This window comes from Echinops telfairi, unplaced genomic scaffold, assembly GCF_000313985.2.
Source record: "Echinops telfairi isolate 266 unplaced genomic scaffold, ASM31398v2 ScPeMD7_2291;HRSCAF=2852, whole genome shotgun sequence".
In the NCBI taxonomy this organism is placed as follows: domain Eukaryota; kingdom Metazoa; phylum Chordata; class Mammalia; order Afrosoricida; family Tenrecidae; genus Echinops; species Echinops telfairi.
Genome location: NW_022106189.1, coordinates 23,192,031 through 23,217,253, shown reverse-complemented (window position 1 = coordinate 23,217,253; position 25,223 = coordinate 23,192,031).

Here is a 25,223-nt window from a genome sequence, read left to right as displayed (position 1 = left end):
TGGCTGTGATCTGATTGACAGGCTAGACTCCATCACTTCATTCTGAATCCTCTGATTGACACCAGATTACGTAACTACCACAATGGGTCTCAGTAAGAAGGTGGAGGAAGATAATTATTGGATTATATTTATGAATGAGCTGTGAACCTATAGCCTCATTTGGAATGCCCATGTTGAGAAGAAGCTTGGCTGACGAGGAGAGGATTGAGAAGGCAGAAGAGTTTTCATCTACAGCTCTGTGAACAGGTTTAATTGTGATTGCCATCCTGCAGGGTAGAACATGAGTCATCTCAAAAGTAGGAAGGGAGATTTCACTACTAGCAAAGGAGAAGAGTCCGGAGTGGAACATGTCATTTGGACTGCCAGACCCCTGTGCGTTGAACCACTTCGATCCTGGAGACAGTTTTGACACCAGGGAAACAGCAGAGAAGCAGCGACAGCAGATCAGGGGACAAGAGTATGAGATAGCAGAGTGAACGTCCTAGCCCATAAAACAAGAAGGCTTTGGGGCAGGAGGCTGGCTTGTGCATTGCGATGCCCCTGGGCACGTAGTTGGGGGACCTAGGTTTTTTTGACCATGAAAGTGGAGCTGACTACCTTCATGTTGAGGCTTCACGCTGAATAGCAAGCCCTTTGGTATTTACCGTCAGCTCTAAAAGAGCTCTGCACCATTGCCCGAGCAAGGTAGAGGCCAGGCCAGCAAGATGAGGTCAGGTCCGAGAGAAGCATGCCTTTGGGCATGGCAGAGAAGGAACTGTCTTGACCAACCAATTGGCTTGTGAGCATTTCTCCCCTGAATTATAACCTGTCAAGTTCCCCTATAAATATCATACTTGTGAACATCATTTGTGAGTACTGTGGCCATAGCAATAAGTGACTAAGTCCAGCCACAGAAGTAGCATGCCTTAGGAGGGACTGCTGGAAGGTTGAATTACGTCTGACCTCAGTCTCATAGAAGTCAGCCTTGGCCACTTGATTTCAGTGGTGATTTTGATGCCCCCTTGTGGACCATTCTTTTTGGCCAAGGGGAACCAAGGAGTTGAATCAAATGAATAACATTTCGGGAGTAGTAATGAGGGATAGATGCAAAACTTCCTAAGAGAAAACATGGTTTAAGCTGTGTCTTAAGATATGTTTTTAAACCCATTGTCTGTATTTGAGTCCAAGGTTGTCCGCCTTTGTGGAAGCAGACTGCCACAGTTGTCTAAGTAACTCTTGGGTTTGCACTGCCGAGCTCTCAGTTAGTTGCTGACTATTTAAGTGTTATGTCATCAGGACACCATTCTGTGTTAGAAATGCTGTTGTTAATGTGGTCGGGTATGTGGCGTTGGGTTCAACTGATAACAATCCCCTGCGCAATAGAACGAAAACACTCCTTGGCCCTTCCCCACCCTCCCAATCATTACGATGTGTGAGCCCCTTGTTGCAGCCACTGTGTCCGTTCATTTCATTGAGGGGCTTCCTCTTTTTAGCTAGAACCCTACTTTACCAAGCAGGATGCCCTTCGCCCAGAACTGGTCCCTCCTCCTAACATGTCCAAAACAAATGAGACGAAGCCCCAGCAACCTTGCACACAGGAAGCATTCTGGTTATACTTCTTCTGAGACAATTTTGTTCACTCTTCTGGCAGTGCACAGTATAGTTAATATTCTCTGCTAACCCTCTCATTCAAATGCATCAATCGTTCTTTACTTGTTTTTATTAAATGCCCTCATTTCATGTACATGAACCAGAAAACCAAACTCATTGCCATTGAGTCAGTGCAGACTCACAGTGCCCTGCTGTGGGTTTCTGAGCCGGCAACTCTTTACGAGAGTAGAAAGCCCACTCCTTCTCACACAGAGCTGCGAGAGGTTTCAAACTGCATCCATGCTGAGCTCATCCCTATGTGTGATCACTACAGTACCAGGGCCCTTCGTAGACATATAAGGAGATTAGAAATACACTGGCTTGGCCCAGGTACATCTCAGTCCACAAAGTGATGTGGACTATGAAGTATTTTCAGAACCCTGGGTGGTAGGCTGTGTTGGCTAAAGTCTCCATCTCCAAACCAGTGACACTCAACTGTGTATAAAAAACAAATTTATATCAAAATGTAATTTTATATCAAGAAGGTATCTCAACTCGATCCATCTCAAGTCCCTGGGTCCAGTGTTAGCCGGAGCCCTCTCCAGAGGGCAAAGGTGAAGTGGGGTGCAGGGAGATGACAGGGATGATGGCTGGAGGAGCACTCCCAGGGAGGGCAGCCCCACAGGCCACCCCTGGAGGCAGACACCAGGTCTCATCAAGGAGGCTGGTGAAAGGCCCATGGGAGAGCAATAGTCAGTCTCTCATAAAAAGGCCACACCCTCAAAGAGGCATCATCAGGCTGTGACCCAGTCGCTAGGTTAGACTTCCCCACTATATATTCAAGCAGTTGCAAATGGACATACATCTAACTTTCATACCGGGAAAAGTGAAACCATGCCTAATTGGGGTGGGGGGTGGGTTGCGGTATTGCACTGCACAAATGTATTGCAAAAGAGGTTTTCAAAGTTTAAAAGCAAAACATCACTTTGTGGACTACGATGTACCTTGGCCAAGCCAGCATATTTCCAATCCCCTTATATGTCTACGAAGGGCCCTGGTACTGTAGTGATCACACATAGGGATGAGCTCAGCATGGATGCAGTTTGAAACCTCTCGCAGCTCGGTGTGAGAAGGAGTGGGCTTTCTACTCTCGAAAAGAGTTGCCGGCTCAGAAACCCACAGCAGGGCACTGTGAGTCCGCAATGGCAATGAGTTTGGTTTTCTGGTACATGTATATGAAATGAGGGCATTTAATAAACTTGTGTGTTCTTGCATACGTATGAGTAACATGATGGGATCCTTCACAGTATTGTTCCCCTGGAGCCAGCCTCCTCCTCTTCCTCCACTGGGCTTAAGCCTAAAAACAGTTGAGTGAACAGCTGTGCCAAACTCTGCAGTCATCCAATGGTTAATGCTGCCCACGCAGGGCACCCTGGGTACCTCTTACGTGCATGTATAGGAAAAAGCGTGCATAGTATGTTTAGGGTCGAGTACTTTCTAAAGCTTCAGGCATCCACTGCAAGTCCTGGAATGTATTTCCCATGGAGGTGCACTTGACTTCTTGACCGCTTGAGCACCAATTGTGGATCGAGGTTAAAGGAAACCCCTGATCATTTAAGCCTTGTCTCCATTTATCATGATGTTGTTTATTGGTCCAGTTGTAAAGCTTTGTGTTGTCTTTATGTTGAAGGGTAAAGGGTAGAACTTTTGCTCTTCTTCAGTAAGTGTTTTGATTCCTCTAAGCCAAGGGTTCTCAACCTTCCTAATGCCATGGCCCTTCCATACAGTTCCTCATGTTATGGTGATCCCCACCCATAAAATTATTTTCATTGCTACTTCATAACAGTAATTTTGCTACTGTTAAGAATCCTAATGTAAAGATCTGATATGCAGGATGTAATTTCAATGTTACAAACTGAACATAATTAAAGCATAGTGATTCATCACCAAAAAAATATGTAATTATATATTGTGAAATATTTATTTCTAATGACAAATAAATGAAATTCTGTCTTGGAGCATGATGTAGCATGGGTAACAGTCTTTACGCCAGGTATTCGTATGTGGGCGTATCTGCATGTGGCTGGACCCGCCTGGAGATGGATAGAGAAGCGGTGTCTCAGTTCCTAAGACCACCAATAATATGTGTTCTCCGAAGGTGTTAGGTGAGCCCTGTGAAAGGGTCGTTCGACCCCCAAAGGGGTCACAACCCAGAGGTTGAGAACCGCTGCTCTAAGCTTTCAGCAAGCTAGGTAGTGTCATGCCCATGGCACAGGAAGTTAATGAATCTTTCTCTCATCCTGATGCCGTGCTCTTCCTAGGATGGGCCAGCTGCTCAGAGTACTTGCTCATCATATGGATTCAATCGCGATGGTGAAAGTTGCAACCCTGACAGAGCCTTGCCTTATTTTAGACCACGGACCACCTTTTTGTTCCGTCCAAAGCAATGACTTTTGTTCTGTGTACATACTCATGAGAACAATGATATGGTGTGGAATTATCATTCTTCTCAATGTTATCTATAATTTGTTCTAATCCACACCATGAAATAACATTTCATAGTCAATGAAAAAGAAGTACATATCTTTCTACTATTCTCTGCTTTCAGCCAAGATTCATCCAACATTGGCAATGATATCCTTTGTTTCCGGTCCTTTTCTAAAGCTGGCTCCACTTTCTGGTAGCTGCTGCTGAATGTACGACTGTACTAGCATTTGAATAATACTCAGCAACGATGAGGTTACATGTGATTTTATTAATTTTGGTTAATAATGCACGCATTCCCCCAGATTCCCCTCCTTTAAAATAGGCATGAATATGATCTCTTCCAGTCAATTTCAGGCAGCTTCTTCTAAACTTCTTGGCTGAGACTGGTGGGCACTTCTAGCATTGTATCCTTTTGTGGAAACATATCAATTGGTAGTCTGCCAACCCTGGAGGCTCCAACCCTCTACCCGCTCTCCCCCCCTTTTGCCAATGCCTTCAGTGGACCTTGGCTTGGGCTTGTTTTTTGATTCACCAACCATTAAAACCAAATATTAAGAAATTGACATTTTTACCAATTGCAACAGTTGGAAATTGGTGAAATAGGCTGTGGTAGTCATCTAATCTGGTGTTAATTTAAGGATTAAGAGTGTAGGGGTGGCGTCTAGGCTGTCAATCTGGAGATAGCCAATGAGACTTCTGTGAAGACACTGCTCTCTCTCTGCTGCTCCCTGGGAGACATTGCAGAAGACAAGCCACATGACGCAACCAGACCTCTGAAGCCAGAGAAGCCACAGGCCCCTGCCAGCGCTGGGATGCTTCCAACACCACTGGACCCAAAGACTTTCTACCCACTGGCTGTGATTATCCTGCATTTGGCATCATTGCATGTGTTTTGTGAATTTGAAGAGAATTTTATAGATTGGTATCGGACATGTGGGCTAATATCAGACTTATGGCCTTGGACTGGCCTAGGTTGGGATGTTTTCTCAATGTTCAATTCCTCTTGTATATAAAACTCTTTCTTATATACATACATGTGTCCATGGATTTGTTTTTCTAGTCTACCCAGACTAACACAGAGGTAATAAAAAATATGCTTCAAATTACTGAGGATGGGAATCTAATAGTTGAAAACAAAGAAAGATCAGTATTTTGAAAACAAGACTTTTGTGAGAGATGATGCTGTAGATCAAATGACTGAATTTGGCAAGATGAGTGACTTATCCCCCCAAAATATGTTTTCAACAACAAAAATGATGGCTATACATGTGCATCTCAAATGATGAAATATACAGCAATCATATCTGAGGAAAGAGAAAGTAAAGACATACAACATCATCACTTATAACTAGACCAGAGGCCAATTGTGGAACAGACCACCTATTGTTCATAGGCAAGTTCAAACTGAAGCTGGAAAGAATTAATATAAGTTCCTAAGACTTAAGTACAACCTTGATTATAAACCGATCAACCACTGCCATAAAGTACATTCTGATTCATAGCCACCCTACAGGACAGTGTGGAAATACTCAGTGGAGTTTCTGAAACTATAAATCTTTATGAGAGTAAAGAACCTCATATTTCTCCTACAGAGTGGCTGGTGGTCTTGAACCACACACCTTGAAATTAGCAGCCCAACATCTAGCCCACAACATTATCAGGGCTCTACCTTGAGTCTATTTCATCTGAATTTAGAGACTTTATCAATAACAGAGGAGCCTGGGTAGTATAAGGGTCAAAGAATTCCACTGCTTACTGAAAAGTCACATTTTTAAAATCCATCAACAGCTTTGCAGCAGCCTGCTTCTGCAAATATTTACTGCTTTAGAGTCCCTGTAAGGCAATTCAAGTTCCACAGGGTCCATTATGAGAGTCATTATGGAACAGACTTGAAAGTACTAGATTTAGTATCAGGAATACTAAGGACCAAAGATCACATGAGCTGTGGGATGATATCAAAATCGTCATGCCTGAGACAAGCATGGCTGCCAGAAGGACCTCTAGAATTTACCCTGGAACAAAGACTATCTAAACAAATAGAAGGTGTGGTAAAGTGGAGGGTTGACTGAAAAATGTCAACGCACAGCTCGATTACAAAATAAAGTATTAGAGTGAAATGTGAAAAAGACCGAGAATTTAAAGATACTAAGAACATAGTTTACATTTCTCAAGCTGCAAAAACGGAAGACAACATTCAAGTCTCAATGTGAAACATTGAAGGGTTCTATTCGCTCACACACGACAGCAATCGTGAGGATGGCTCAGGGCCGGGCAGTATTTTCTCTGTTGTGTGTAGTCACTGTGAATTCACAACCACCTCTACGGTGCCTGGCAATAAGAGCAATGGGCAAAATGTTAGTCTATACTGGTAGAATCAAATAAGAGACACAAGGAATTCACCGAGTCCCTATACTCAAAAGGAATTGGTCCACATTCAACCCACTGTAGCAGGTAGTCTTTGAGATATTAGGAGTGACAATTAAAGTCATGGCAATTAAAATCGTATCATCTAAGATGATTCAGAGTAAAGTAAGTAATATGCTGATGGCTACTTGATAGCAGACGTTTATACAAACAATTTAAGATGCTACTGAGGATTTTTATCAGGTACTTGTTTGCTTCTCAAAAGTCATTAGATCAAATGATCCCAATTTAGGGACATTTTATAGGGAACGATTCTGGACAAAAGGCTTTGGCAAATTTTTGCTTAAAATGTAGTTTATCAAAGTACTCTTTTGTAGGCCAAACCTAGTTCACAAATGTGTTTCAGTTAATAAAGTTTTATTATAATCTGACCAGTTGTTCACATAGTGTCTGACCACGCTGAAGACTTTGGTGGTTCTGGGGTTCAATTCTTGTTGTCCATGCAGGAAACGTGAGTTCTGTTTCTGGCCTACACACCACATGTACAGCTGCTACTCAATCTCCCAACAGAGGCTTGTTGCTTTGATGTTGAATAGGTTTCAGCCAGTAAAGACCCTATGGGTGCCAACGGCCTGTCTGGTCAGCAGCCGATCACAGGGGTGTCACAAGGCAAGTGTGTTTTGCTCTGTTGTGCATGGGGGTCACTATGATACAGGAGCTGACTTGACAACCAACAAGAGCAACTGGTTTGGGGCTCCAACATGATAGTTGGGATGTGGTGACATGGACCACGTGGCTTATGAAAGCTGAAAGATTTACCACGTGGCTTATGAAAGCTGAAAGATTTATAATATCTTTACAGGAAACTACTTTCAACCTCTGATCCAGAAACTAAAATTGCCAGAATGCTCTGATCAAGTAGATGTAGTGAATGACACAAGGAGATCGGTTCAGACTTCAGAAACACACGTGCTTACTAGGGCTGGGTGGGAAATCTAAATGAGTGACATTTAGGAGCTTAAACAAGATGAAGAAATGGGAGCAACGGCAGCAAAGTGCAGGGTCACCCCCTCTTCAAGGAGCTGTGTCTCTGTGGAGCCATAAGCAATTCTGAGTCAATAATGATAAATCTACTAAAGTATAAATACAAATGCTCCTGTTAATCTCGTTTAAAATGACCAATTTCTTCTCTCGGCCCCAAAGGAAACCCCAGGGTACAGGCTTGTGTCGTTATGGTGGTGCCGCTTTCATTAAACACAATTACTTTTGTAAACTTGTTCAGTAGATTCCTCACAGTTGCTGTTCATTCTCCGGTATCCCTCATATGTGTAAATACTACTACTAATGGAAATTAAAACACTAACATGTGAGTTACTTTCTGTTTCCTTAAGGGTAGCTGGGGCCTGGGCACGGATACTTATTTAGCTTGAACTATGCTGGTAATTTAGAGTCATGAGTGCAGCTAGAGCAGCTCCTCCATATGTCAGCAAAATAAAGAAGAGCCAGAATGGAGAGCAGAGAAAGTCCAGGTTTTCAGCAAAGTCAACTGCAAGGAAAACGGTGGGCAAGGCTTTGGTCTGATAACGAGGCAGTAGTGGGAGAAGGACTGAAGGAAAGAAATGTGAGCGGACTAACACGAGAGAATGGAGAAGCATTTGAGACGCTAGGATTTGGGACACTCCTCTATGTGGGAGGGGAAATCAACTGGAAAACGGAGCAGCAAATAGAAGCGAGGGTTTCCCAGGCTTCCTTCAAAAAGAAACAACTTAGATTTTTTTTTTAGTTCATCGCAATTGAAGACTTAAAAGTAAATATTTGGAAATAGAAGTGAATAAGAACAAAAGATGTAGTCGTTTTAATCATACAAGTGACTTTCTTGATAAAATATTTTGATATAATCATAGAATTAAAATGCAACTGGTATTAGGAAAGGAAAAGGCTTTCCAAATGAAGACTCCTCTCAATAATAATCAGTTGAATATCTCAACACAATTTAAATATTTACATTTTTAAGGACACACTCACACACACACACATGTAGTCCCAACTTGCCACAGGTTCTGTTGTGATGACTCCATTCTAAGTTCATCCTGACATAAGGTGAGTACCTCTTTATTCATGTTAATCTAGTTTTTATTACTGTTATTAGAGCTGGCAGTATTTTGAGCAGTAAAACAACACCGAACATCTGTGAGTAAATACCTGAAGAATGATATGATACAATCAAATTCCACACTGCAACGTTGTATGAAATTCATATTGCTAATGACATTGACAACGTGTACACAATGTATATTAAAAGAGTCATAAGTGCAGTCACTCAAATGCATCATAAGTCAGAAACTGTCTGTACAAACCCACACACATACAATGCACATATGTTGTGATGAGTCATGGCTACTCCATGTATGCAGAATAGAACTGTGTGAAGCCTGATGACTCTGCTAACCACAAGTCGTGGTTCAAATCCACCAGCCACGTTTGGAGGGGGTGAGGAAGAATGAGGCACCTGATCCCCTAAACATGTGTGGTCACTCTGAGGCAGAATCAACTCTATAGTCATGAATGGTGAACACATTGGAAGCAGATCACTAGGCTGTCTTCCAAGGAACGTCTAGTTATTGAGAGTCTACCTTCATCTACGTGTATGTGTGTGTGTGTGCCCATCCTTTATAACCAGCGGTGGGATTCAAATAGGTGAATTTCCCTAATGACCATTTTAATGATAAAAAATGATATACCAAAAGGTAGCTCATCATTTCATACAATTAATACATTTTATTAGTAGGAATAGTAGTTCATACAGTTAATAAAAAAAACAATAAACGAGGTACACAAAACTAAAGTGTTATACGAAAAATGTTTTAAATATTACTGAAAAATGTTAAATTATACCTGATGAATAAAACAGTAAAATTGTCATATAAGATATTACCATATCCCTTTTTGACTGACGTCCTCACTTGCACTATTCTTCACTTTTGTCTAAGCATCGCGGCTGCGTGATTTACACTTAACTCTCTTTCCACTGCAGGAGAAGGTTCCCATTCCTTCCGAGGTAGGCCAACTAGACAACAATCACTGTCTGTGATATATTAGAAAGAAGAGGCTTTCTGCTCCCATGAATAGTTACAGTCTTGGAAATCCAGAGGGGAGGCTCTAGTCTGTCTTGTAGGGTCGCTATTTGAGTCAGAATTGACTTCATGACAGTGAGTTTGGCTGGGTTTTTTGAATTTCATTTGGGTTTTAAAAGAAAAAGACTGGATTTTGATTAGCCCCATTTTGGTTTGTCAAATTTTAAAGCATTGATGGTAATTGCTGAGACCAAAGTGCAGCCTGCCAAGTGCGACAAGGCTGGGGAGTGTTTGAGCAGTGGTAAAGATCGATATGAGTGCCTTGAAGTAAGGTTTGCTGACGCCACATCTGTGGATTCATACGGTAACTTTCACCTGGAAAGATGGCTAATCTGTTTGCAATTGCTTTCTTTCTAACAGAAGCTGTAGCTAGTCATCTGATGCACATTGAGCTCAGCCAGGTAACTCCCAGCAGGCAGCAGGCTGGTTTTACTCCTGGTCCTGATTTCCATGGTCACTCATGATACGTCTGTTTTCTCCATGGGTTCCTTTGAATAGAGCCCAGATTTGAAGAAATCAACAAACGAAAGAAAAAAAATATTTAAAATGTAAATTATTTTAATACAGTTTGAATGTGGCTCTCACAGTCAGGGTGGATTAAAATAAATTTATGATTGACAAACTTTGCCTGAGAACAATTGCATTGCATTTCAATTCAGGACACCTGGAATAGCAGTCTCTGGGTTCTTGTGATAGCTTGAATACAGCATTGTATTAATACTACCACCCTGAAAATCATATATTAGAGCCTTTGAAATAAGAAGTCTCAAGCATGTATTGTACAATGGTGTCATGTAAAGTTTCCAAAACTCTTTCCCATTAAGGTATTTTTCCTCCATGTGGTATCTTTCAAGGGAAGAAAATCCTATCATCACCACTAAATCCTTCTTAAAGTTCTCATTGATCTTAGCCTTAGAACAAGATTATCAAAAACAGTCCTACACTGAGATAATATGTAAGAGATTTTGGAAAATCTCGACACTCCATTTTAGATTAAATCTTGTGGTTTCTCAGGCTCATGTTCCATTCCATTGATAAAGGTGGATTATCAGTGTTTGCCTCTTAATTAAGGACAAACAGCCAGTCTTCTTTGGGTGCCAGCGCAAATGCCACAACCTTTCTCTTCTGACTTAAAAGTAAAATCCCAGGTTTGATTTATTTGTCATTTAAGTTAATAATGCATCTGGATGGCTTTTAAAAATCAAATATTGACTCACGATGAAGCAATCTTTCTAGGAGCCAGATTTTGCGTTTTAATCATGTTTAGATTTAAAGGTTTGCTGCTATTGCCACTAGTTCAAACCTAACAGAAGGGAGTAGTAGAACTTTCAGTTGTTTTTTCATGGTGATAATGGATATTCAATTTTGTTTAATTAAAGTACTTTGAATTGGGGAGGGAAAAAGCCAATTAAGAGGGCATTGCATGCTTTACTCTAAAATTATATACATAGTTCTGCAGCCGAAGTGCTAATGATGTTCACCATGTTCAAAGATGTTTGTTTGCGTGTGATCTGTTGCAATAGAGTGGTATGCGTGAGCCATGATTACTCTTTGATATAATATGTGTTCATCGATCAAAGAATAATTTACACATGGAATAACCATTTAGCACCACAATAATGTAGCACTAAAATCTAAGAAACAATGTTTGAATCCATATCATAGGCAGCAATGGACAACTCTAGAATCATAAAATGGAAAAGATGAGCCATCTAAAACCTTGTGTGTTTGTTTTTTTCCAGTTTGGGGAAAAACTGGGGAACCAGGGTAAGTGGATTATCCGTTGATAATGTTCCTTATACAAACTTTAGACACGTTGTCAGGAGAGACCAGTTCCTGGAGAAGAAGAGACATCATGTTTGGTAAAGTCAAGGGACAGCAAATAGGGCAAGGCCCTCAACCAGGTGAATTCCCATCCTTGTTGCAACAATGGGCTCAAGAATAAGAACAATTCTGGGGATGGTGCAGGACCCATCAGTGTTTTGTTCTGTTGTGCATAGGATCGATATAGGTAGGAATTGAGTTGATGGCACTTCACAACAACTACAGTGTTATCTGGGGGCAGAGATGAGATTTTTGGAAATCTATGAATAGCTGTGATTCTTTGTTGAAGGATGTTTGAAGCTTATATATGGAGATTTTCTGAGGAAAAGTCTTGTGAAGCCAAAATGTAGCAGAGGATGGAGGGTCTGGCAAATGATCCTTTAGACCTCAACACAGGTGTCAACTCTGTAGGACAGAGAAAAGGGATAAAGGAGGGCTTGAAAAGTCTGCCTGGGGCACTTTTCTGAGCATGTGCTAAAAGATGTGTGCTTCCCAGTAACATTCCCCACATTAGTGTCTCTGTCCCCCTCAGTCATGGGGTTGATGCAGCCATGGGAACCACACTTTTGTGTGCAAAAGTGGTGAGCCCATCCATCAAGTATACTTCTGCAAATAGAAACCTGAGAGGCACATTTTCATAGCCATGACAATGTCCCAATTTTTAAAATGACATTTTCACAGTTATCTAAAGATTGTCCTCTCCGATCCCTCATCTGTAATGCAATGCTGCTGACCTTCTAAAGAAAATTTTATTTGGCCAAGGGCAACGGCCCACTGTTAGTGTTTAAACAAATACCACTTAATAGGAGACCTCAGAAGGACATAGAGAAACGAGCACTAACTTCAAACAATGATGATGATGACAATAAATACTAGGAATTATGATTATTCATAGGTGACTTCTATTCAAGAGTCAGGAGCCCTGGTAGCACAAATGGCTAATGTCTGGTTGCTAACCAAAGCTTAGCAGTTTGACACCATCACCCCAACACCCCTTAACTCTCCAGACCCCAGCCTAGATAGTTCTCTGAGAGAAAAACCTGCCGATCTACCATCTACATTTGCAAGATCGCAATGAAAAAACAAAAAATGATGGGCAGTTCTCCTTTGCCACCTGGGGTTACAATGAGTTGACAATGTCTTAAGGGTGCCATCAGGACAACAACATTCCACAGGCATTCACTCTAGTGGCTTCTCTTCCTGATGTTCTCAGTGTCTGACAGTGCTTCCACGCTGTCCATCCGGGTTTCAGGGACGAACTCCTCAGACACAGACAGCCTATTCCTGCCTCATAGTCTGTTCTTGGGCCTGCAGCACTAGGAAGTGTTTCATCTCAACACTAACAACAACAAATGACTTCTACTACTCACAGTCTGCAACATCATCCTTCCCACTCTGTTTTAAAGAAGATACTTCAGATAGATTCTGTGCGGTCATACACTCAATTAACAAATTTCAATTTATTTAACGTCTCTAAACTTCATTTCTAAATCTGGGAAGCAAGATAATAACAACCATTAACTTCCAAGGAGATGCCATGTGGAATCAAGATAGGATCACCCAGATCACATGCCTAGTGCAGTATCAACCAGTTTTGTATAGCACATATATATGTTCTCATTTTTTAATTACTATAGTGTAATTATAGTCTTTACTCAGTATTTTGTCTTTACTCAGTATTTTCTGAGAACTCACCAAGCAGAAACGCCTGTGAAAAACATAGCTACTTAAAAAAAAAAAAATCAGTTACTAAAGGGTAATATCATAGCATAAGGAGCCCTGGTGGCACTGTGGATTAAGTGTTGGACTATTAACCACAAGGTTAGTGGTTCAAACCCACTAGCTATTCCATGGGCGTATGATGAGACTGTCTGCTCCCACAGAGCTTCCCAGTCTTAGGAACCCCTTATAGGTTTGCTATGAATATGCTTAAGGGCAATGGGTTTGACTGTTGCCTTGGGGTATCATAGAATAGTAGTCAAGAAAATGTTTTGAAGTCATAGATCCAAAAAGTCAGCTGAATTCAACTTCCTTCCTTTGAGCGCAGGCTGGTGCAAACAGAATAATTAGGATTTTTGTTAGCAATAAATTATGCATCTAAGAAAATATGTAGAAAAATTAAAATGCCAAAGTGAAATAAAATGCCCAAGAATTATGTGTTCAACAAGTGCATAGTTGAAGGAGAAAGATAGTATAATCCATAAATTCAGTCAATAGTATGGAAATCTGATTTCTGCAAATCTCTTTTTAACATGACATAAGGAGAACCATATTGATTTAGTTTAAGCCTGGGCAATTGGCTGGTGTGGAGATTTTGTATATTTAGTGAAAAGTCAAATCGGCTTACATTTAAAAAGATTTTGAAAATCTGTCCTATCTACTTTTGTATGTTGTTTGTTGCTGTTGTGTAGACTGATGCTGATGACTCACAGCAACCCTGCAGGTTAGAGTCTAACGACTGCAAAGTCTCCTAAGGCTGTGTCTTTACAGGAACAATGAACAGGCTCCCTTGGAGTTGGGTCATGGGTTTAGACCAAACTCACCAATCTTTTACTTAAAAGGTAGCTAATGTCAAATAACTAAATAAGAATGTGAACTATACCATGTGAGAACTAAGCAGAAAATGTCACATATGTATAATATGTAATGTCCTTATTATCTTATAAGGAGAACAAATGTTGAAATACGATTTGACCAACTTCCTCCAGTCTTTGCGTGTGTTCTCCAGTGTTTCAAGAGCCAGGCACATGGCTTAAGAACTTACTTCCCATCAAAAGTAACCCCCTTCCCACCCCAACCGTTAAATGTGCCTTGAGTACCATGATTTGATTTGGATTTTTTCTTTTTTATATTAATTAATCATTTTATTGGGAATTCCTATAGATACTATAGCAATCCATAATTCAATTAGATCAAGCATAATTGCAAAATTGCTGCATCCATCAGTTTCAAAACATTTTATTTCTTCTTGAACTCTTTGATATCAGCTCACTCTCCTCTATCCCCTCCCTCCCGTCCCCCCAGGAACTCTTATTATTATAGTATATATAATTATTATTGTTGTTATTATTTTTGCCATAACTTACACTATCCAATATATCTGTTCACCTACATTTCTGTTACTTGTTCCCCTCAAGTGCGGGTATACAGTCATCATTGCTATCAGCTCCACTTCCTCCCCCTACTCCTCTCATCCTCCTGTACCCTCAGGGAATCATTACTCCCGTTACTATTTCTGGAGGGTTATTTATTTTGGATTCCATGCATCACACAATCTTGAATGAACAAATGAACATGCGCATGTCCAATAAGATTAATGAGGTAAGACGAAAACCATAATAGTAAGGGGAGGAAATATTAAAGAACTAGAGGATCGTTTGTACTTCATCAATGCAATACTGCATCTGTGTGGCCCTTCTATGAAGGACTAATTATTTTACAGGTGGTTTTGGGGTCTCCACTTTGGCCATACTTCTTCATGTCAATCTGATTGCATATTGTTGAGCTTCTAGTTCTTATTCCCATTGACACCTCATGATCACATAGGCTTTTGTGCTTCTGCTATCTACTGAAATGTCCCATCTCAGACTCCAGAAGCCTGCCTCTCTCCATTACTCGGATAGGTCTCTTGCCTAACTGGGTGACTGACACATAAAAGACAGTTGATCACATTTGGAGAAGAAAAGAGAAAGAGGAAGAAGAGGAAAGGTGGGGAGGAAAGGGGGAAAAGCAAAGAGAAGGAAAACTATGGGTGAAAAAAGGAGAGGGAAATAACACAAGTTCCACCCCAGGCACTGGGAAATTTACAATCTCTTCTCTCGTCTTTCCTTCATCATTTGTTAAAAAATCCTAAAGTATTCAGAACTGCCATCCCCTCTCAATTGCCAGCCCTGCCAAATTGCAGAAACCATCCTTTTATTCATGTACTATAAATAAATCCCAGGCTTGTGTTGCAGCAGAATTGACAAAAGGTCTGCCACGGCAAAGGAGAATTCTTTTATAAAGCAGAAAATTCATACATTGAATATAAGATTTCACTCTCTCTATACAAATCAGCGGGTATTACCCACACTGAAAACCTATCCCTCGTGGCTGATTTTTTCTTTCTTTCTATGTTTCTGGTCTCCTCCCATCTCTTTCCTTCCATCATTCCCAGAAAACACCCCCTCGTCCCCACCATGGTCATACAGACTAACTTGGGTTTCTTCCCTCGGCGTCCTTCTCTGTTAATTTCTTCCTGCTGCAAAGCCATTGCTTGCTTACTCTTTGTTTATTTAGACCTTGCCTCATTCCACAAAAGATCTTAGATTTCATATATACATATATGTGTGTGTGTGTGTGTATTTCAATGTATGTAAAGGATTACAATTAATGCAGTTCTGGTTCCATAGAGCAGAAATGGAGGTGGTGCAGGACGAGTGAGTTAAAGTAAGGCATTGTTATATTATTGTTGATAGTTGCTGTGGTTGACCCTGAGTGACAGTGATCCTGTGTACAACCAAATGAAAAGTAGCCCACTCCTGAAAACGTTACCATTGTCATAATCGTTAATCTACTCAAATCCACTCTTGTGACCACTGTGTATTTTGAGTGACTGTCAACCTCCGGGGCTCCTCTTCCTGCATTGTGCCAGGCTCTTGTGATCCACAGGGTTTCCCTTGGTTAATTATCTACAGTAGATGGCAGGACTTTCTTCCTTCTCTGTCTTAGTCTGGAAGTGACATAGCAGACCCTGCTAGTATTTGAAACAGTGGTGACACAGCTCCTGTCATTTCAGCGACAAGGAAGCCACGACAGTATGACAAACTGAAAGGCAGGTGGTAGAAAATAAGGAATTAGAGCTAGGCAAGGAATATGTTAGACTGCAAGACCCAGACCTGGGATGAGAAATGAATGAAACACAAACAGTACTTAAACTAACCTTTTAGAACCGTGATCAACCTGAATATTTGGCTCTGAGGTTCCAGGCAGCCAAAATTTAAGAGGGAAATGTGGCTCAGTTGATCATTCTTATTATTCACTTGAGTAAATAAATATACCAAGTCCATGGGGAGAGGCAAAGCTTTCCCTAGCACTTAACTCTAACATCACACTTCATGTGCACAGATATTACCAAGTAATAAACTGAGGGCAAGGAAATTAGCTCACAGGCAAGCTTCCAAGCCAGAACTAATAAACTCATGAACAAGGGTGAGTGGAGAGCTAATGGGAAGTGCAGAATGCTGGTTGATATTAGCATGGTAGCTTCAGCAAGGAATGAGCGGCTGGTGGGTAGAGGGGTTTGTAGAAACACAGTTGGGATGGTGATGAGTCAGCATTCTCTTTCAGCCTCTCTTGGACTACTCCGGGCCTCTGTCTTTCCCATGCTCCAGCTTTATGGCCAGATTCTCTTGCATTTACATCTGGAAGACAACATGAATGTTGCCTCCTCACTGAGCCATGGTCAGGATTATTGGAACCAGGAGCAGACAGAGCTCTGGGCTAGAACTCAATAGGCCACTCTCTGAAATAGCTATTTCCCTTAATGGTCTCTACCCAAAGAAAATCCCAGTGAAGGTGACATTGGCTATTGACCTATTCTGAGTGTGGGAGGCCTATGCAAATGATGCCTGAATAGTTCATCAAGAACAATTTGGGTGTGAATAGAAACTGCAAAATAGGCTCTGTCACTCACGAAGAAAAGATCCCTATCATACATGCAGAAGTTATTCTTGAAGATTCCCTAATTAAGCGAGAAGGCTTATAACCATGAGTAGATCTACATGAGGATTATTTTTCAAACCAGTAAAACAAAATTAACAGGCTTTACCACTGATTGTGTTTATTAAATTGCTCAGCATGACATTGTTAATAGACTCAAAAAAACAATTTGGCTGTGCAAAGTGACCCAGAATAGAACCTATTATGATGCCTAAATGGTTTTAAATATCCACTGACTGTTTTTTATGACTTGCCCTTCAAAGAAGAAGATTTTAAAGGCAAGGGAGTTAGCACTTCTCTTGTCTCCCCCATAGGGTAGGTAAAAAGGGGTCTGTATTATTAAGGTGAAAAAAATACCAGGGTACATATGTAATGTGTGTTATATGATCTGCATGCATATATTTTTAGATGTGGATGTGCATGCATTGTGGGCATGCATGCATTGTTCTTGTGGCCGTGCATGCATTGTCTATGTGGGCGTGCATGCATTGTTTTTGTCGAAATTACCTTCAACTGATTCCACAAGCTTTGTTCTTAGGTGGTACAACTCGTTAATTTGATCCACTGCTGACCAAAAGGTTGGAATTTTGAGTGTACCCACAATGCCTCTGAGGAAAGGCCTGCCAATTTATTCTGCAAAGTTAAAATTATTTGGCTCCCCAACATCAAAGCACCAAACTCATTGCCACGGAAGAAATGCCAGCTCATAGCAACCCTAGAAGACAGGGTAGAACTGCCCAGGCTGTAACTGGTTATGAAAGTAGAAAGCCTCGTATTTTTCCAGTACTCAATAAATATATATATAATAAATGCACAGATATTGTTTAATTAATGTAAACCTTGCAGTTGGAAGCTGAACGTATAACCACGATGTCACCAGTTCTACTGTGATTCACCTGGAGTTCCCAAGATTTAGAGCTGACTTGTGGCATTAGATCACACTATTTGCATCACAATTATTTGTTAGATTTCCTTAGTAACTTTGACTCTATCTATTAACATTAAAAGAATCCTTGGTAGGTTAGCTGGTTATGACTTGGGCTGCTAACCACACAGTGGGGGATTCAAAACCATTAGCCACTCTTTGGGGGAAAGGTGAGGCTTTCCGCTCCCACACACATTTACAGCTTTGGAAACTCACAGGGGCAGTGCTACTCTGCCTAGAGAATCACTGTGAGTCGCAATTAACTCCAAGGAGGAGAGTTTGGTGTCTTGGTTTGTTGACATAAATGTCAGATATGTTTGAAAGTCATCAGCTTTAAACAGCAACATGTGAGGAAGAGCAAAATTCATAGAATGGGGGAAACGTGAGGTGATAGGAGAAAGATGAGGGTATCCATGAAATGGCTTACAGGATAAAAACTGTGTTGAGATCCAACACATTGTGTGAACTTGTGATAAAATACTGAGTTTTCATGTAAAACTGAACCCCTCAGTACTGGGAAAGTGAAAAGTCGGCCAATTTTTAGCGGGATTAGGAGAGTAAAGGGCAAGAAGGGACAAGCATTTAATACCTCCCAGGATACAGCCAGATGTTTGCTAGGTGTTTAAAACATACCATCTTCTATAATGTATAAGATGAACTTCAATTGTGAAATCCCAAACCTCTTTTTAACACATTTTTGTAACGTGTTAATGCAAAATCTGACCTGACTCAAATTCACTTTGTGGCAGAAGCTGACCTGAAAGGATGTAAGTCAATTGTAGTATTTTGAAAATCTGTCTTAATATTCAAAAAATATTGAATTATTAACATGGCAGTGCTAGATAATAGGCAATATATGCTCAATGTTATCATTCTAAAATCAGAGGGGAAGAATCTCAGTACTGAAACTTTTAACCCAACAGTTTCCAACACGAGACGGTGATTTTTTTTTTGAAAGCTGGCAGTATCTTCACCTGTCTTCCCAGTTTTATGCACCATCAATTGTGCTGACCCATTTGTGTTTGCTCATGATTATATAATGCTAATATATATTATATATTAGCCCTCATTATAACCCTTTGAGGTAGAGTCGATACTCCCTACCCATGGATTAAGATATATAAAGCTTACTGTGGATTATTTACATGCTCAGGGTTTCACAGTTCATAAATATCAAAAATGTCTTCTGGCTTTAACATGTTCTAAACCCTGTAAGTCTTATCAGAAAAGTGTTGGTACGAGCATAACGACAAGAGAAAATACCAAGAAGGGACTGGGGAAGTCTCATTCTCTGATACCGATGTCTAAACACGGTGATCCAATTAGCCTCAACTCAGCTTGTTTGTTTTAGGGAGGCAGAAAAAAATAATAATAATTAGCTGGGTCATAATCTGAACAACTCTTCAAGGAGACTTGGTTAAGGAACCATTCAAGTGCATTCTTACAGCTCACCTTTAGGGTTCCTCCTGGGTCTGCTATGCAAGGACAGCACCTCTCTTTGCCCTTGAACCTAAAAGGGCTCAGCAAATTCTCAGCCTTCATTAGCACCAAATCAATAATGAATGCTGCTCAAGAGAACTCTTGTTACTGAGAAACGGAAAAGTCACTACAGGGCTTTGAGTGGATTCCAGTCCGTCCACCCTGCTGAGAATTTGCCTCTCCAACCCAGATATACTGAAGCAACATCTACATTTTAATAAGACCCTTCTCCCAAAACCCAAACGTACCACCACCTGGTGATTCTGACGCATAGAAACACTATAGGCCAAGGTAGAACTGCCCCTGTGGGTTTCTGAGGCTGGAATTCTTTGTTGGAGAAGCTGGAGGTTTGGACTTGCCAACCTTGAGGTTAGCAGGCCAGCAAGTAACCACGATGCCACCAAGACCCTTGTAGAGCATGGAAAGATGTAAATGCTGATTCTGCCTATCTGCAGTAGAAAGGCAAATCTTCAGCAGGGGAATGGAACAGAATGGCAGCCTTGCAATGGGTCTGGTTGAAATTCTCCCTTCACGTTGACCCCACCCAAAACCAAGTTGTTGTTGAGTCAATTCCAACTCCTATCCACCCCCTATAAGGGTTTCTAAGATGATAATTCTTTATAGGAGCAGACAATCCCATCTATGTCCCGAGGAGCTGGTGGTGAGTTTAAACAGCCAGTCCTGTGGTTGGCAGCCCAATGCCTACCCCACAGCAACACCAGGATTCCTTGACCCAAAGCCAAAAACCAAGCCCACAGTCATCGATTAGATTCCAGCTCATAGCTACCCTATTGGACAAGGTAGAACTGTCCCTGAGTGTTTCCAAGAACTCAATGGGAGTAGAAATCCTTGTCTTTCTCCAGTATCAAATAAAGAAAGAATGACTGTATAGCTATTGTTTGGTTAACAAAAATTTTAGTTCAACTTTCTTAAAGTATATCATTAGGCTTCAAATGATAATAAGAGTGATAAACAGCAGAACTCCTCATGCAAAGTGGCTTTAGAAACACCACTGCAACAAATCTGGCAAGACCAGAACATGTACACTGGTACAGATAAGAGCTCACAACACAGGGAATCCAGGAGAGATAAACCCCTCAGGACCAATAAGGGGAGCAGTGATACTAGGAAGGGAAGGGAAGGGGGGAGGGAAGTAAGGGGGAACCAATCAAAATAATCGACATATGGCCACCTCCTAGGGGTACTGATGGCAGAAAAAGTGGGTGAAGGGAGACAGCAGTCAGTATAAGACATGACAAAAAGAAGAATGTATAAATTATCAAGGGGACATGGCAGAGGAAGGGTGAGGGATGGAGGGAAAAAATGAGGAGCTGATACCAAGGGCTCAAGTAGAAAGAAAATGTTTGGAAAAAGATGATGACAACATATTTACAGATGTGTTTGCCACATGGATGCATGTATGGATTGTGATAAGAGTTGTAAGAGTCCCCAATACAATAAAATTAAAAAACAAACAAACAAACACTGCTGCAGCCTGTTATCATGGGCATGTTTCCCTGTTTCAGAAACCTTGCTGCCGTCAAGTGACTTCCGACAGGACAGAGTAGAAGTATAGGACAGGGTAGAGGGGAGGAAGCAGATTGACAGATCTTTCTCCTGCAGATGCAGTGAGTGGCTTGCAACTGCCAACCCTTCTCTGCGTCTGAAAATACACGCAGGCACACACACACACAGGCACATACAAATACAAATAGAACACCTAGAAAGAGTCTCCTTTCCATTTTTCAATAAAATCGGTACAATGGATCTACTTTTTCATAAGTAAATCAAATGCTTAATTTTTTTCTCTCACTGTCCTTGTTTGATGCTGACTCGTAATGACCCCATAGGCCTGGTAGAACTGCCCAGTGCGAGTTTCTGAGACTGTAACTCTTCCTGGTCATAGAGCACCTCCTCCGGCTCCTGGGTTGCACGTGGTGGTTTTAAACAGCTGGCCTTGCATTGGGCAGCCCAATGCACGGCCATTATACCACCAGGACTCCTGCCCAAGAAGCTGGTGGTCAGTAAAATGCAAGTCTCTTAAAAGTCATCAGCTGTGCTAAACATGTGCCCTGGATTTACTTACAACTTCATAAAATATATCTTCAAATGCTAGCTTCAGAGATTTTCCTTTCTCCGTTTTCTTTGGTTGACGACACAAACCAATTCCACACAGAACCTGTAGGCCAGTGTGCCAGGGCAACAAACACTCTTATCACTCTGAAACCACATGGGAAGGGTTACCACTTTCAAAGAGGGAGATGTGACCATTCAAAATGTCATCGGGTGTCTTCATCTATTCAATGGAGTTTCAAAGTTATTAGCATCCGAAAGCGTAAATTAAAATGTAAGTTCTACAGCTTTTAGGCAAATGAGCAAACAAGGGAACTGGTACTTCTATTCATTCCTCCCTTTCACTCCTCAGTCACATAGAACACTGAGTGTGCCAGACAGTCAGATCCTCTAGTTTGGGGTCAGTTGCCTTCTAGGCTCTTCATTGTCATCTCAGTGCATAATATAGACTATGCATTCAGGGGCCTTCATGCTGTGGGGATTTGTCATTTTGCCAAGGAAAATCTGTGCTGCATCTTACAAGGTCTTAAGATGCTTTCGGTTCCAGAATTTTCTGAGCAGAAGCTTTATCTTCTGCTGCAAGGCATGTCAATATCCCATGAGTGGAAATGCATTTCCTTATATAATATAAACGTATTTTAAAATATGACAGCTGTAGGCCTCTAGTAGTTTCTGGGATCAAGGTGTTTACATGGATACATTCAAAGAGATCTCTCCCCTGAGACCTGCCTTGGTCATGGTATTTTTCAATATCCCCAGGCATGTAGTGTACTTGTGCAAGCCGACAATGATACAAGAAATAAAAGAATCAGTGTCATCACATCTATGAAGGCAAGTACTTAGGTTTTTAAAGTACAAGTGCGCCTAATACAATTGAATTATGGATTGTTATAAGAGCTGTAAGAGGTCCCCCTGATAAAATGATTAGTAAAGAAATAATTTTATAGCTCAACTCTGTTGATGATCCTGTTTGTTCCTTATAAACGCCTCTCAATTGATGTTTTTTAAAAATTGTTTTTGATTGCTGTTGAATTCATTTTTCCATCTTCTCCCACAATCTTGGTAATTTAGTTTTAGTTGAATATTTGATTCTGTATTTAATTATTCATTTTTAAGAAAAAAAGGTCATTTGACCACATGGTTTTGTTAGCTTTTATTCTAAGTAGTAAATTATTGACTATTTATTTATTCTTCAGCTCAAATAGTATTCCTATTATTCTTTACACTTAACAGAAAGCATTTGGATATAAATACTCAATAATTTTAATTTATTTAAATCAAGTAATATAGATATAATTTTGCATTATATTTTATATTGATTTTTCCCTGTGACCTAAACATAGTGCCATATATTTAAATGTTCTAACAGACACCTGTAAACACATTGTGTCAGTATCTGTTAAGTATTTTATGTCAATTGCTGTTCTAAATGAGAAAAATCTAGTGGCTGGTTCTCACTATTATCCCTCACCAATTTATCAATGAAAATGTGACATGCAGAGTATTTAAGTAACTTACCCTGAGCCACATATTTCAGACTAGCGTTGCCAGATTAACCATACAATGGATCCCAGTTAAGTGTGAATTTCAAATAAACAACCAATCTTTTTGTAATGATATGTGGCTCAATGCCTGTTCTGAAAGGACTGATGTGTTAAAACTCACTGCCAGAGTCAGTTCTGACTCGTGTGCCACCCTTCTGCTTCAAAAAGCAATGTGTTTTCGCTTTATATAGAATTTAAGTTTGACTTACTATTCTGTATTTTTATTGCCTTAATATATCAACCCTTGGAAGTAATGTAAGACTTCCTACACTGGTAAAAAGTTACAGTCTTGGAAAGCCTCAGAGGCCGTTCTACCCTGCCCTACAGGGTCACCACGAGTCAGAACTGACTCTGGCAGTGAGTTTTAATACATCAGTCCTTTAAGGAACAGGAATTGAGCCACATATCATTACAATCCTAATGCCAATCATCTACCTCAACACCCCTTCTGTTCAGAAGACATCTGGTGTCTGTGTGTAAATTCATTCTTTTAAAACAATATGCCCTCACTGTTCATATCCTAATTTACTTTGTTTCCTTGTTCTGTTCAAAGATTGATAACTGAAGCATTTTGTCTCAGTGCTCTTCTGTTTTGATACAAATTCTTTCATGTTTTAGCTAAAAAAGGCGCTAAGATGGCTGAATAGAAAAGATGGAGAGGTTTATCTGTCCTGAATTCCATATGTCGAGAGCTCTTACCTGTACCAATGTGTGTTCTCCAGTGTAGCCAGATTTGTAAGTTAGTTCTGGGTCATGGTAGTTGGCGGTGGGGGATGGGGAAGCATTCAGGATCTAGAGGAGTGATGTGTGATTCATCGGTGCTATATTACACCTTTGTTGAATTATCCCTTCCTTATACAGCTTCTGTGGGGGATATCCAATTATCTACAGATGGGCTCAGGAACAGTAATGGGAGTAGCGATACCATGAGGGTAGGGGGATGGCCAGGATCGGGGGAAGGCTGAGAAAGGGGGAACCCATCACAAGATTGGACTTATAGCTCCCCAAGGGGATGAATAACAGAAATGTGGGTGAAAGGAGACAATGGACAGTGTAAGATACAAACAAACCATAACAATATATAACTAATCAAGAATACAAGAGGGTGGGAGGGTAGGTGAGAGAGGGGGAGAAATGGAGATTTTACCAAGGGCTCAAGTAGAAAACATTTTGGAAATGATGATGGCAACATATGTACAAACATGCTTAATACATTTGATGTATGGAATATTATAAGAGTTGTAAGAGCCTCCAATAAAATGATTAAAAAAATATGGAGTGCAAACCTAGAGGAACTTTGGCATACACTTGGTTTAGTCACTAGTAAAAGACAAGTATTGACCATTTTCTCCACTTTAATGGCTAATCCTATGTATTAAGGCCTGTTTCAATTCTAGCTTTAGTGTTGTACCATTTTAAACTGAGCATATACACACAGGACACTGGATTATACAAATGAAAGAAAGTCAAAAATCCAGCTTAAAGCATATACATTCACATGTATGGATTTGAAAGGAGCCTTGGTGGTATCAGGTAAGCTTTGGAATGCTAACCACAAGGTCAGTGGTTCAAACCCACAACCCTCAATAGGGTCACTGAGTCATAAATGACTGGGTGGCAGTGGGTGGTGGGGCGGTGGGGTAGGGATTTTAGAGAGAAGAGAAATGCAATTACACAGCAGCTCTGCTCTTTTTTGACATTGTCAAACGTAAATTCCTAAAGTCATATGATTCTTAAATTAAAATTATGGAAGCTAGAGGATGTATATCAAATACTTTACCCCAAACCTCAAAATTATTTTGTAGTGTTAGATTTCAAACCTATGATTATTTAACTCCAATGGTTATATTTAATCTCCTTACCCTTTCACTCTATGAATATTCATATAGTACTTTCTTTTTTTAAAATCATTTTATTAGGGGCTCGTACAACTCTTATCACAATCTATACATGCATCAATTGTGTAAATCACATTTGTACATTCATTGCCCTCATCATTCTCAAAACATTTGCTCTCCACTTAAGCCCCTGGTATCAGCTCCTCATTTTCCCCCTCCCTTCCTGCTTCCCTCTCCCTCATGAACCCTTGAATAATTTGTAAATTATTATTTTGTCATATCTTGC